The sequence below is a fragment of the Ruditapes philippinarum genome, unplaced genomic scaffold (genome assembly GCF_026571515.1).
Source record: "Ruditapes philippinarum isolate M1 unplaced genomic scaffold, ASM2657151v2 ctg5216_1_1_1_1, whole genome shotgun sequence".
Lineage (NCBI taxonomy): Eukaryota > Metazoa > Mollusca > Bivalvia > Venerida > Veneridae > Ruditapes > Ruditapes philippinarum.
The window spans coordinates 11415-27027 of NW_026855518.1; the positions used below are offsets into that span (position 1 = coordinate 11415).

At 33.9% G+C, this 15613-nt stretch overlaps 1 long non-coding RNA gene across 1 annotated transcript; it reads right to left on the reverse strand.

Annotated features, from left to right (window-relative positions):
- Window positions 1-7866: 7866 nt before the first annotated feature.
- Window positions 7867-10462, reverse strand: LOC132743599 (uncharacterized). Its single transcript, XR_009627592.1, has 4 exons — window positions 10377-10462; window positions 9878-9934; window positions 8779-8838; window positions 7867-7927 (listed from the first exon to the last, which is right to left on the reverse strand). It is a non-coding gene; the product is annotated as an uncharacterized LOC132743599 (long non-coding RNA).
- Between the last annotated feature and the right edge of the window lie 5151 nt (window positions 10463-15613).

Below are 15613 nucleotides of genomic sequence, written 5' to 3' on the forward strand. Positions count from 1 at the left end.
ACCAATTGTATATAAATTATTTTTAGAATTCACAAGAGATTCGTTTTGCATGCTTGGCTGCAAAGTAATACTGATTGTTTGCTTAACTCGATGGCATTGATAGGGAAACATTTATGCATGTCTTCTTTTCGAAAACATATTGTTGTAATATTGGCATTATTTACAGTTCAGATAATGGGGGATGCGTGTCCAGTCTGCCTCTAATATCACAGAAAAGACGGGTCTATAAAGAGAATGAAAATAAAATCTAACTCGACATAAAATATTCTAAGAAATACCTCTATTAAATACGCTTTGGTTTTAAATTGAGTTGAAATTCTTCACAAAGCATTGAACTATTAACAGTTATTATCTAGTCAAAAAAATGGTGTAATTTTTTTTGTTTTTTCTTTGCGAAATGCCTACGCATCAAGACTCTAAACCAGTGTTAAATAGCCGATGAACACAACTGAAACCAATATTATTTCTTAAGGTTATATAGAACCATTTAACCTGTTACAAATCTTTATAACTTATATTACATGAAAAGAAATACATAGACATTTCATAGAAGAAATATTACAAATGAATGCGTATGTGGCCCATTCTTAACAAGAAAAGCAATTATTATCAATTTGCATACAATAAAATGTTAATACGCGCTTATCAAACCGGTTTTATAAAGTTGATATCAAAAACAGATATCATATTTCAAATAATTATGTTCGAAACAAAAATACACTTTTTTTAAAATGTTCGTGAATAATCAATGCCAGCCTCTCGCGTTTATCAGCAAGAAATGATAAGGATACGAATAAGACGTTTAATTTCAAAAATGTTATGACGTCATTACACTCTTAGCATGACTAAAGATTCAAAATGTCAGAGCCGTGACAAATATAGTCCAAAGATAGAAAGGTATTTTATTCTGTTAATATACAACTTTAATAGCATCAAAATGAGTTTTGTCTGATTGAAAGTGATATTTAAATGAAATTATGTCTACGTAATAAATTTATGTCTGACGTTTGAGTAATAAAATTACATTTCATATGGATACTCATTGGATTTAGATATAAGCAATATCACTGATTCCCTGGCGAGATTCAAAGTTTTATTCAATTACATTGATGTCAATCAAAACATATGAGATTTACCATATAAAACAGTTTCAAAGTGACGTTGTCATTTACAAAAAAGGCTTTGTACTTCCTCTGTGCGTCTCTCCGTGCATGATAATACCGAAATAATATGTTGTTGTTGCTATTGTTGGTTTGTTGTTGTTGTTTGATTTTTGTATATATTTGTAATATTCAAATGTTTCTTTATCAGACTGATGCCTGTTTGTGAGAAATTTCCGACATGATTAGTACATGCTCGATGAGTACATGCTCAATAAACACAACAATAATTTACATAATGCAGAACATACAGTTTAAGAAAATCATAATAACTGTTAAAAAGGTTATTTGACAAAAACTACTGATTTAAAAAATATCATGCTATGATTGTATGTGAGAAGTTAGCAGTTAACAGTGAGCTAAGCAAAAAGGCATAACGATTTATATAGGGAAATCAATGATCTGCTGTTATGCTCAGCTGGGTAAGCAATCTAGCAGAGCATTCCAAAATAAAGTGTAGAAATGCTCAGCTGGGTAAGCAATCTAGCAGGCCATTACTAAATATAGTGTAAAAATGCTCTGCTGGTATGCTCAGCTGGCTAGGCAATCTGGCGGGGCGTTCCAAAATATAGCGTAAAAATGCTCTGCTGGTATGCTCAGCTGGCTAGGCAATCTAGCAGGGCATTCCTAAATATAGTGTAAAAAAAACTCTGCTGTTATACTCAGCTGGCTAAGCAATCTAGCGGGGCATTCCAAAATATAGTGTAAAAAAGCTCTGCTGTTATGCTCAGCTGGCTAAGCAATCTAGCGGGGCATTCCAAAATAAAGTGTAAAAATGCTCTGCTGTTATGCTTAGCTGGCTAAGCAATCTAGCGGGGCATTCCAAAATATAGTGTAAAAATGCTCTGCTGTTATACTCAGCTAGCTAAGCAATCTAGCGGGGCATTCCAAAATATAATGTAAAAAGCTCTGCTGTTATGCTCAGCTGGCTAAGCAATCTAGCGGGCATTCCAAAATATAGTGTAAAAATGCTCTGCTGTTATGCTTAGCTGGCTTAGCAATCTAGCGGGGCATTCCAAAATATAGTAAAAATGCTCTGCTGTTATGCTCAGCAGGCTAGGCAATCTATCGGGACATTTCAAAATATAGTGTAAAAATGCTCTGCTGTTAATCTCAGCTGGTAAGCAATCTAGCGGGGGCATTCCAAAATATAGTGTAAACATGATCTGCTCGTATGCTCAGCTGGCTAGGCAATCTAGCAGGGCATTCCTAAATATAGTGTAAAAATGCTTAGCTGTTATGCTCAGCTGGCTAAGCAATCTAGCGGAACATTCCAAAATATAGTGTAAAAATGCTCTGCTGAATTGCTCAGCTGGCTAGGCAATCTAGAAGGGCATTCCTAAATATTGTGTAAAAAATGCTCAGCTGGCTAGGCAATCCAGCAGAGCATTCCTAAATATAGTGTAAAAATGCTCTGCTGGCAAGCTCAGCTGGCTAAGCAATCTACCAAGAGCGTTCCAAAAATATAGTGCGAAAAAATGCTCTGCTGATATACTCAGCTAGCTAAGCAATCTAGCAGGGCATTCCTAAAATATAGTGTAAAAATGCTCAGCTGGCTAGGCAATCCAGCAAAGCATTTCTGAAAAAATTAGTGTGTAAAAATGTTCTGCCGGAATGCTGAGCTGTCTAGGTAAACTAGCAGGGCATTCTTAAATAAAGTATAAATTTCATTGGCGTCTGCAACTGATTATTTGGCACTCGTAGACTTTCTGAAATATTTAGTGCCAATGCAGATAATGACATTTTTGACTTCTACGGGACCCTCAAGTGTCTATTTCTTTGGTCTCCGACTGATTCTTGGACGATCGCAGACTTTCAGGAATTTTGGTGTTAATGCAGATAATGACATTTGTGAATTTTATAGGACCATCCAGAGTCCATTTCGTTGGTCTGCGAATGTTTCTGGAACACTCGCAGACTTTTCAGAAATTTTCGGTGCCAATGGAGATAATGACATTTTTACTTCAAAAAGGACCTCCTGAGTCTATTTCGTTGGTCTGCGACTGATTCTGAGTCACTCGCAGACTTTCAGGAATTTTGATGTCAATGCAGAAAATGATATTTCTGACTTATTGGACCTTTCTGAATCCATTTTTTTGGTCTGCGACTGATTCTGAGGCACTCACAGATTTTCAGGAATTTTTTATGTCAAGGCAGATAATGACACATTTTTTTTACTTCTAGGGACCATCCAGGGTCCATTTTTTTGGTCTGCGACTTAATCTTGGACAGTCACAGACTTTCAGGAATTGTTGGTGCCAATAGAGATAATTACAATTTATGACATTTTTGACCATCCAGAGTCCTTTTTCGTTGGTCTGCGACTGATTATAGGGCACTTGCAGACTTTCAGGAATTTTTGGTGCTAATGCAGATAATGACATTTTAGGGTAAAAAATGCTCTGCTTATGACTTAAGGGTCCTTAAAAGTAAAAAAAGTCATGATCTGCAATGGCACTTATCATCCTGAAAGTCTGCGAGTCTCAAGGAATCAGTCGCAGACCCAAGAAATGTACTCTGGCGGTTCCCTAAAAGTCAGAAATGTCATTATCTCCATTGGCATCAAAATTCCTGAAAGTCTGCAAGTGTCCCAAAATCAGTCGCAGACCAGCGAAATGAACTCTGGGGGATCGCTAGAAGTCAAAAATGTCATTATCTCCATTGGTACCAGAGATTCCTGAAAGTCTGCGAATGTCCCAGATTCAGTCGCAGACCATAAAAATGTACTCTGGCGGGTCCCTAGAAGTAAAAATTGCCCATAATCTCTATTGGCACCAAACTTTCCTTGAAAGTCTGCGAGTCTCAAGGAATCAGTCGCAGACCCAAGAAATGTACTCTGGCGGTTCCCTATAAGTCAGAAATGTCATTATCTCCATTGGCATCAAAATTCCTGAAAGTCTGCAAGTGTCCCAAAATCAGTCGCAGACCAGCGAAATGAACTCTGGGGGATCGCTAGCAGTCAAAAATGTCATTATCTCCATTGGCACAAGAGATTCCTGAAAGTCTGCGAATGTCCCAGATTCAGTCGCAGACCATAAAAAATGTACTCTGGCGGTCCCTAGAAGTAAAAATTGCCATCATCTCTATTGGCACCAAACTTTCCTGAAAGTCAGCGAGTGTCCAACAATACGCTGCAGGCCAATGAAATGGACTCTTAAAGGTTCCTAGAAGTCAAAAATATGAATATTTCCATTGGCACCAACCATTCCTGAAAGTCTGCGAGTGTCCAAGAATCAATCGCAGACGACCAAAATGGACTCTTGAGGGTCCCTAGAAGTCTTAATTGTCTATATCAGCATTGGCACCAAAATTCCTGAAAATCTGCGAGTGTCCGAAAAGTCGCAGGACAATGAAATAGTCTCTTAAACGTCCTTAGAAGTCAAAAATATCATTATTTCTATTTGCACCGAAAATTCCTGAAAGTCTGCGAGTACCTCAGAATTGCCTAGAAGTCGAAAATGTCAATAAAACTTTTGCAACAATAAATCCTGGAACTCAGAATCAGTCTGCCAACTGAGCATTCCACCAGAGCATTTTTTAACTATATTTCGGAATGCCTTGCTAGATTGCCTAGCCAGCTTAGCATTCCACCACAGCATTTTTACACCATATTTAGTAATGCCATGCTAGATTGCCTAGCCAGCTGAGCATTCCACCAGAGCATTTTTTTCACTATATTAAGAAATGCTCTGCAATAGTGCCTAGCCAGCTGAGCATTCCTGCAGAGCATTTTAACACTTTATTTAGTAATGCCCTGCTAGATTGCCTAGCCAGCTTAGCATTCCAGCAGAGCATTTTTACACTATATTTCGTAATGCTCTGCTAGATTGCCTAGCAGCTTAGCATTCCAACAGAGCATTTTTACACTATATTAAGGAATGCCCTGCTAGATTGCCTAGCCAGCTTAGCATTCCAGCAGAGCATTTTTACACTATATTTAGTAATGCCCTGCTAGATTGCCTAGCCAGCTTAGCATTCAAGGCAGAGCATTTTACACTGTATTTAGTAATGCCCTCTAGATTGCCTAGCCAGCTTAGCATTCCAGAAAAGCATTTGTTCAATATATTTAGTAATGCTCTGCTAGATTGTCTAGCCAGCTTAGCATTCAGCAGAGCATTTTTTCACTGTATTTAGTAATGTCCTGCTAGATTTCCTACCCAGCTCTAGCATTCCAGCAGAGCATTTTTACACTATATTAAGTAATGCTCTGCTAGATTGCCTAGCCAGCTGAGCATTCCAGCCAGAGCATTTAACACTTTATTTAGTAATGCCCTGCTAGATTGCCTAGCCAGCTTAGCATTCCAGCAGAGCATTTTTACACTATATTTCGTAATGCTCTTGCTAGATTGCCTAGCAGCTTAGCATTCCAACAGAGCATTTTTACACTATATTAAGGAATGCCCTGCTAGATTGCCTAGCCAGCTTAGCATTCCAGCAGAGCATTTTTACATTATATATTAGTAATGCCCTGCTAGATTGCCTAGCCAGCTTAGCATTCAAGCAGAGCATTTTTACACTGTATTTAGTAATGCCCTGCTAGAATGCCTAGCCAGCTTAGCATTCCAGAAAAGCATTTGTTCAATATATTTAGTAATGCTCTGCTAGATTGTCTAGCCAGCTTAGCATTCCAGCAAGAGCATTTTTACACTGTATTTATTAATGTCCTGCTAGATTTCCTAAACCCAGCTTTAGCATTCCAGCAGAGCATTTTTACACTATATTTAGTAATGCTCTGCTAGATTGCCTAGCCAGCTTAGCATTCCAGCAGAGCATTTTTTACACTATATTTAGTAATTGCCCTGCTAGATTGCCTAGCCAGCTTAGCATTCCAGAATAGCATTTGTACACTATATTTAGTAATGTCCTGCTAGATTGCCTAGCCAGCTTAGCATTCCAGCAGAGCATTTTTTAACACTGTTTTTTAGTAATGTCCTGTTAGATTTGCCTAACCCAGCTTAGCATTCCAGCAGAGCATTTTTACCACTATATTTAGTAATGCTCTGCTAGATGGCCTAGCCAGCTTAGCATTTCAGCAGAGCATTTTTTCACTATATTTAGGAATGCCCTGCTAGATTGCATAGCCAGCTTAGCATTCCAGCAGAGCATTTGTATACTATAAATAGTAATGTCCTGCTAGATTGCCTAGCCAGCTTAGCATTCCAGCAGAGCATTTTTACACTATATTTAGTAATGCCCTGCTAGATTTCCTACCCACTTTAGCTAGCCAGCTGAGCATTCCAGCAGAGCATTTTAACACTATATTTAGTAATGCACTGCTAGATTGCCTAGCCAGCTGAGCGTTCCAGCAGAGCATTTTTTCACTAAAGCTAGGAATGCTCTGCTAGATTGCCAAGACAGCTAAGTATTGCAGCAGAGCATTTTTACACTATATTTAGGAATGCCCTGCTAGATGCCCAAAACAGCTGAGCATTACAGCAGATCATTACCTTCCCTATATAAATTGAAATGCCTTTTTGCTTAGCTCACTGTTCACTGCTTACTTCTCACATACGCTATGATTGCATTATGTACGCGTAAATTGTTCACGCTCATATTTTTCTTCTCTTTTTCAAAAGATCCCAGTATATTTTAAGAGAGGCGGATTTTATGGGACAACAAATATAATAATTTGACACTGCTCTGTGTTCTTCTTTGGTTGAATGTTTAAAATTTGTAAAGCTAGCAGATTTTAGTTTGCTACTTAGCATTGTCGTTTATCTAAGCATTGATGTGGCCGCTATGTAAGACCATTGTACGGGACATTATTTAAAAAACTACTTTAGTACCAACTATATCCTTTAACGGAGATGTAACTCCGTTCGCCTATTCCATGAATATTCGACAACAAAAGTATCAAATAATAATAAATATACTATGACTACATAATAATCAGATTATTTACCATTGTTCTGCAATTTTTATGTTTGTGTACTCATGCACAACAAGAAAAATTAAACTGAACTTGCCCGGCATTTTGTTCAATACAATTTATCCCACTGTTACCTTGCTTACAGAATGAACTCAAGATGCTGTCATTTCTGATATGGTTCACTTCACGACATTCCCTGTTGCGCCCTAAAATGATCAGACTTTTAAAGTATACTATAAAAGAAAACTCTGTGTCTTTGGTTCGAGCCCTACCGGGGTCACGACCATGTTGGTTCACAAGTACAGGGTAGTTCGAAGAAGCGGAAATAAATATGTTAAATAATTCAAACTAACCTCGAAATACAGATACGTCCATGAAACTAAATTTTACCAAGAATTGTCTGAAATATTAGAAATATTAATTCTGATATATGAGTATAGCTATTTAATTTTGGCTACTTTCCAGCTTACTAGTAGAGGAAGAACTCAAGTGTTCCTCCGTGTGTAATTTCAGACAGGAGCGTAAATGTGAGTAGAACCATCGACGTCCGGTTAGCTTCCTTACATGGAAGAATTCAAAGTCTTTGGCGGGATTTGAACTTACAGCGGTAGGGGCGAGTGAACAAATGTCTAGCAATACTGGCAACATCTTGTTATACCATGTCTACGACTCGTATAATTGCCGAGTATCTAATCTAAAAGTAAACGCCTTTTATGCTTCATTCTAAGTTAAGCTTAGAAACAAATTACTTCTTAAAAAACAACAACAGTTTTCTATGTTGTTTACGTCACTCAGTTTAATGTACGTGTGATTTTTTATAAAAAGAAATACGTTAAATTTCATGACTTACCGGTACTTTAAACACCAACCGTAATATGCCCATACTCGTGTTCTGAAACTGAAAATAAAGGAATAACATGTATATCATTCATTATTTTAATGGTTATTTAATACAATAGTAATCAAATATATAGAGGATATTGAATGAGTCTAGTTTAATACTAAATTTATTGAACGAGTTGAAAAAAATCATAATATTGTTTTATTCAACGAGTTCAATAAATTTAGTATTAAATCTACACGAATATAATATTCTGTTTATCACATATATAAAATAAGAACAGTAAACTGTTAAAATGAGTAATTTTTCAATGACGCGCCTATAGTGTAACGCTAACATTAGCGCGCTTTAACGCTATGTTTCTATATAGCGCAAATGACGTCACGTCAAAGTGTTATTACACAAGTGTAATATCATTTTTATTAAATGGTTTTATTACACTACTGCGCCAGGGTTTATGTGATAAATCAAAATATTTAAAATGAAATTTCAAACTAATCCCGTATCGGTCGTTACTGCCATATACGCCTAGTATAAGCTTTGTTTAAAGTTGGTTTAGTCCATACTAATATATCTAAGTTTGATTGCGTTGGAAGCTAAACGCTTACTCAAACACTCTCGAATCTCTTCTTTGAAACAGCCAGTACTAAGCAATGAGTGTAAATGTATTGTTCACGGAAATAACGGCTTGCCCCTGATGAGGTCTGAACACACCCGGGCATTAATTTAGTAATGTTGTTTTACCAACATATATCATTTAAAGAAGTATTTTCTTATTCGTTGTAATATCATAATCTAAACATCAGTAGCTCCAAAAACACTTTGATGAAAGGTGTTACAACAATATTGCCAAATGGATTATCATAATTAGGTCAAATATTCTATAAATATCTGTTTTTAAAGATTACCATGAAGGGAATTAATCTTCTCATACTCGTTTTTGTCTGTCTCTTTAGTAATCTGTCAATCTGAAAAATATTGTTTTCATTGAACATTTTCTTCTGACATTTCGTGATGTACTGAAATATCTCTGCAGGGGCGTCCGGTGCTTAGTGGTTAAGCTCGTTGACTTCAAACCATTTGCCTCATACAATTGAGAGTTTAAATCCCGACAGAGACTTTTGACTCTTTCAGGTAAAGAAGCTATTCAATTTTTTAAATACTTTTCTAATCAAATAATTGGGCCACATGTGTTGACAACCATAATCAAGGCACAGAAGGCGCTGAATTTGTTTGGGTCTCAGAATGTCAGAAATGTGAAGGTTGTGAGATTATAAAACAATTTGTTTTTTGTATAGTGCCACCAATGTTTTCCACTTTTTTATTGTAGTAGATAGGCTATAAGACTAATTGCAACACTGATATTCAATCCAATGTTTATTTGACTTAAACAATTTAAAAAAATATGAGTTGCCTTAACTGGGATTTGAACTCCAGACCTCTCGCTTCCTAAGCGAGCGCGCAAACCCCTCGGCCACGGTAAATATATGTTAACGGCCTGAAGAAAACCATATTGTTCTAAATTTGGGTTTGTAACGACGCTTACTGTTGTAAATAATCATGGCGCTTTCTATAAGCATGTATATCTATAAAGAATAAAACAATATTAGAAATCTTCGACCATTCGGGAATTATTTTGCTTGAAAATTAATGCGCCTGTCATGTGACCATATTTACGCAGTGATCTCCCCTGAATTGTTCGGTCTTAGTGTTACATATAAAGGGAAGTAACCGCTTCAAAAAAGCGGACTACTTTCGGCATTTGCAATTAACAGCAGTAGAGTCTGAAATTTCGCTACCATTATTTGTTTGGTCTGACGACCCAAACAAATAAAAATGATAATTATTCCCTCTGTTAATATACTGCACAGAGATTAATGGAACGGGTATAATATGTTACAAGAAATCGTTTGAAACAAGGTAATCATTTTTCAAAATATAAAAGTATATATCCAGTAAAATATAGTTATGATAGATTTATCATTTAAGACGTAAATCGCCTAGTACCTAAACCCGTCTCCATCACATTGTAGTAAACAGGGTTTTTCTTAGATGTGATGTGCTCTGAAAGTAGAAAGTTAAACATGCAATATAAGAATCAAAGTTAATATATTTTCAATGTTTCCTTTGAGGAGGCATGGTAAAAACATATTATAAATACTATGAACAAACACATTTACACTTTTTACTGCACAGTTTTATACTATCTTGGTTAGTACACAGTCACCAGATTGCTTGGTTTACACAAAAACACATGGTTTTGTTAATGACACTGGTATTGAGTAGAAAACATAGAAATAAATATTAAATTCATAGTCAAATTAATCACTGCTAAAAACCGGCAAGGTTTATTCAAATGGATATTGCATATAAATTTATACATCAATAAAACTTTGTGTTAAATTCGTATGTGCATTGTTATAAATAAAACACAGTAATGGGTTCGTAATGAATTTTGATTGATAAACAATTCGTTAGATATGTATACAACAAAATGTACACTTACTGTCACCAGCTTCCTTAATTTTATTTTCAGGTGACATTGTTTTGTCAACTGTATTACTAAAATAAATAAATTAAACAACGGCAAAATTGTTAGAAAGCTTATAGTCATGAGATTTTAGATGTGCAAACTGCAGCTTATATAAATCAAAGTTAGAAATGCAAGAAACTTTTTTTGCTAATATCCAAAACAGAAAATGTATCAAATCAGAACAAAACCGATTATTTTATATCGAAATAAATTAAATCTATTAAATCAATCAACATTGATTTTATCTTTATTTGTTTATCGTCTTTTATTGTTTCACTTTTTATTATTGGTTTAGAAAATCACCTACATTTGGAAGAATCGTGCTCTCCACAGTAAAATCAAAGACACAGTTAAACTAACCACCAATATGGCTATAATTATTCCCATTACTATGACAGCATTCTGGTTGTTGTTGTTTGTGTTGTCTGTTTGATGTTCTTTGTTTAAAGAAAATATAATATAATTATCAAAGCATACATGTATATTTATATACTTTTATATATTCTATGAGATGAAGGACTTTTGTAGACAGTACACACAGTAAGTTTACCTTTTCTATTTTAAAACTATGATACCTGTGCATTTGTTTCTTCCTCGAAAAAAACATTAAATGATTCAATTCAAATCTAACATCGACGCTTAAGAAGGTCACCCGATGCGCATTTGTATATAACAGCCGGTCAGATACCATTGTCCCAGAGTTATAATATTGTTTAAAGTAAAATATCATGGTATTTAAACTAATGTTTCTTTTATTACTTGACAATAAACTTAAAATGAATTTACATATGACGCACGGCGCGAAAAAAAACGGTCTTTATGATATTTTTTCGAAATTTGTTTGTATTTTCTTTTTTTTTTTTTTGTAGATTATCATTCTACATAAGATAGTGAAAACTATTTTTAAATCAAAAGGTTATTTATCGAGATATACATATTTAAACAACGTCCTATATTTGAACACTTTATTAACAAATGATGTCGAAAAATATAATTGACTTTTATTATTGATTGAAGAATTTTAAAGCGACAATTTTATTTATCTTAAATCAACTCAATTAGTTTGATCTAACTTTAAAAAAATAAGTTGCAAAGTTAATTTCAGAACTCAATTCATGTCCACACATGACAATATGAGCTATAGCATATAAGCATATATAACATAAAGAGGCATAGCATACACATGAAAATAATAATATTAATACAATTCATCTTAACCAAATGGAGAAAGACACGCATTTTCAAAGACATTATGAACAAATATGTAGCAATCTGTTATCAAATTTAGTGAATACTTCGAATCCATAACAAATAAACAACAAGAAAAGCTTCGATGTAAAGCATCAAAGGGCGTCCAAGCAAGAAATGCAGCAGGTGTTGATGAACTTGTAGAGCTATTCTTATAAACTTTTCAATGGTTAATTCGTTTTTACCAGAATTGTATATCACTTATGAATGAATAAACGGACGAAAGACATTGTTCATTATTAACTTTGATTGGCATGCTAGAGATTAGTATATTACTTGTTATTTCTTTATGGTCGTGGTTATTAATAGCAACGGATATACATGTATACAATCATTTATAATCCATATGTGTAACGCATGATCAACACCACACTTGTGTAATTGTCCCTTATTATGTTATTGCTATTAGCGAAGACCCCCTTCACACTTAATAACAATATGACACTGGTTATATTACCATGTTGATCATGTTGAGCGTAATTGTAATATCTATTTCAATAAAAAAAATACAGATTTTAAGAATATTGTTCTATTTGCTTTTTTGTGTTTTATGTGCTATTTTAATACTGAGTTTTTACGTTTACTACTATTTTAAGAATTCAATTGTCATATTGACCGACGATTATAAGTCAAAACTTAACTGGAAAAAGTCTTTCAATATATAGAATTGTTTATTCTTAAACTATATACATGTACATTTGTATTTTTCTTTATCATTTTTTAAATTATCAATCAATTGAATAATTCATAAAATCTAATTTGTAACTTTGAATAATTCCTCAACATCTTTACTAAACACGAATAACAAATTGAATAAAATGTTTCAAAGTTGATAGTGTCATATTAATACCATAAAAATGTACATTTGTTCTCAATTGTTGTACATATTTATTGTTTTTATCTCATATAGATAAAATAAAGCATATGCTATTGTTGTTGTTGGGTTTTTTTTTCGAATTGTATGTTTATGTATAATAATAATCAATAAATTTGAGAGTTGATCTGTGTTTATTAATTATTGTAATCAAACTAAGTGACAAACATTCATTTTGACAAAAAAAAAGCTTATTTATCTGTAAAATATTTGTTCTGTTCTGTAACCATATCAAACATCTACTCCAAAACCGGGAGAGACCGGCCAATAAACGTGTGGTACTATTCGCCTGTCACTAGTAAATCCCTATCAAGACACCGGGAATTACCGATAGGAGTACATCCCTCTATAAATAGATTTTTGGAATATTTAGGTCATCAACTCATCATTCTATTTACAGCTTTCGGATACACGTACAACAATAACATACCATAATAACCCACTGTGTACTACAAAATGATAAATAAAAATACCCTGAAGAGCGCGATTTTTTTACGGAAAAGGTTATTTCATTTGAAAATGTTTGCATTGCGAAATTCTACAGTTCGCAATTCATTGTACATATCGCGACATTTCATTTTTAATTAATAATCAAGCACCCTCATACCGATCGGAATGATCGGTTTTAATATGAGCGACTAAAAGGCTCGAGAAGTTGCTGTCGCCCTTTCACAAAATCTGATGTCATTCCATAAGGGGCGCCGCGCTTCGGCGCGGACGCCAAAAATTACTGTATTCATTACAGTGAGTGTTATACATATTCATAATAGATTTAAAAGTTAATAAAATTTGGATCTCGTACATAATTACGATCTAACATTCTTTTTCTTAGTACAGATAATTTATTGCATTCAAAGAGATATTGGAATTCATCTCCAATACTTCCGGAGCTGTATATATTTACGTAAATTTAAATCTATACCATTCCAACTTCCGGTTTCTACAGGAAGCCTGCTGTTTGTTGTTACATATCTTAGTACGTTTTTTTTTGGTATATTTGTTAAATAGTGTTCGAAATGTAATTTTTCTTTAGATAATTTATATTTTTTTACATTTACTCGATTCTGTACAATGCCAGTCATTTAGAAATAAATCTGACAATTTTTGCTAACCGCTTATGATCAGGAAACATCTGATAGATCCATACAAGTATATTTTTAATATGCTAAAAGCACAGAAATGTCTGTCTATTATCTATCAATACTACTTGTATTATAAGTTTCAAAAGCAATTTGATAAAATGTGCTAGACAGTTAAAATTTATTAAGTACAACTATATCAGACCAAAAGTTAATTATTCTACAATCAATATCAATAGAAATTGGTTAAACACCACATTCGACATACACAATACAATTTTAAGGTCTAATATATGTCTAAGATATTTCAGTTATACCTTTTCAAGTATACTGTTATTACCATATCCCCAGCATTCACAACCGTGAATAGGCTATGACAAATTGTAAATATTTTGCTGACTCAAAAAAAAATAACAGAGTCGTCATCATATAGAATAATAAACAATTTCACAATGCCAAGTACTTCAGCATTAAAATTAATGTTACACCTTCTATAATGTTACTATTTGCAAAATAATCATGCAAAGAATTGAAATAAATGAAAAAAGCAACGGCGATAGATTAGTAATAAAGTTATGTAAATAAGTGTCTTCTCGCTAATTGCGACTATTATCGTTGCTTAGCAACGTAATTACATTATGAACGAGCGTATCATACACAGCTTATCATTTGTATATCAATCATTACCATGCTAAATATCTTAAATCTGGACAAAAAACCATTTATTATCTTTGCTAGAATTTTTTTCAAAATATGTACCGACTGAAAAGCAATTATTGCAGACCACGATCAGAAATCACAGGTGTGTTGGTATTTTTTTATAAGCACTGGTCACATAGGTGGAAACATCAAGTCAGCAGACAAATTGTTAAGTATATACCCAATACAAAGAAAGAAACAATAAGTCTTCATATTTTAACGTTTATTATCTTTACGACTATGAAAAAAAAAATATTTACGTTCACTTTTTTATTCTTTAAAACAAAACAGTGTAGAAAATTGTAAAACAATTATATAATGCCGTATGATGAACATAGAAACAAGAAGTTTGAAATATGTTTATGCACTAAACTGTTATAACAGTGCACCTAGATCACAATTAACAAGACTGATTGTCTTGACTAACAAACGCTCGCACGCTTCGCACCAAATATCTGTTGCGCTCTTTTGACACTCCCAGGCGTAAAAACTCATGGACGGACACCTGAACTGAACCGGAATCCTGGTTACTTCGAGACTTGAATCAACTTTTTCTTGCTTTCGAGTGTTATTCTGGTGTCTGTCTGGAACCGAATGTGCTGGAATTTTCTATCAAAAGAAATTGATCCGTAATGACAACTGTTACAAAGTTATTTCCTAATATGCCTCTATAAATTAACAATATTAACAAACTCCGCGCACTGGTTACGCTACTGCCAGTAACCACTGCCTTCACACACTATGTACACATTATTTGGACAAAGCAATTTATCATGCACACAGGATAACGGTATGTTGCTTTTAGTATATTAATACAGAACCGTATGTGAAGTACGGAATTTAGATTATCTTCCTTTCTGGAAAAAAACACCTTGAAGAAAAAAGTCGAATTCATTTGCAGAGAAGCATTTCTTTTTTAGTTACTATTTTCTTCACTTTATTAACAGTATTTCTTTTGCACAATTGATACCTGATTATAAGTAGTCCATTTTGGCTATGTATACATATCATGTTTATTGCAAAAAAAAGTTTATAGACGGTAAAGAATTTGGTCACATTGTCATCGCATGCTCGATGATGACGTCATAATTACAAGTATTAATTCTTGGAGATTATTCTATTAAATAGGTACAAAAGCACATGTCTTATTCATTGTCAGCTACCATGATATGTTGGTTTCTGAACACGACTTTAAATTTAATAATTAGATATAACTCTACTTGATATGATGAAGTCGTCATCACCAGATGATCTACTTCCAGTACAACTAATAATAATAATAAAAAAATAATATAATAATAAAATAAATA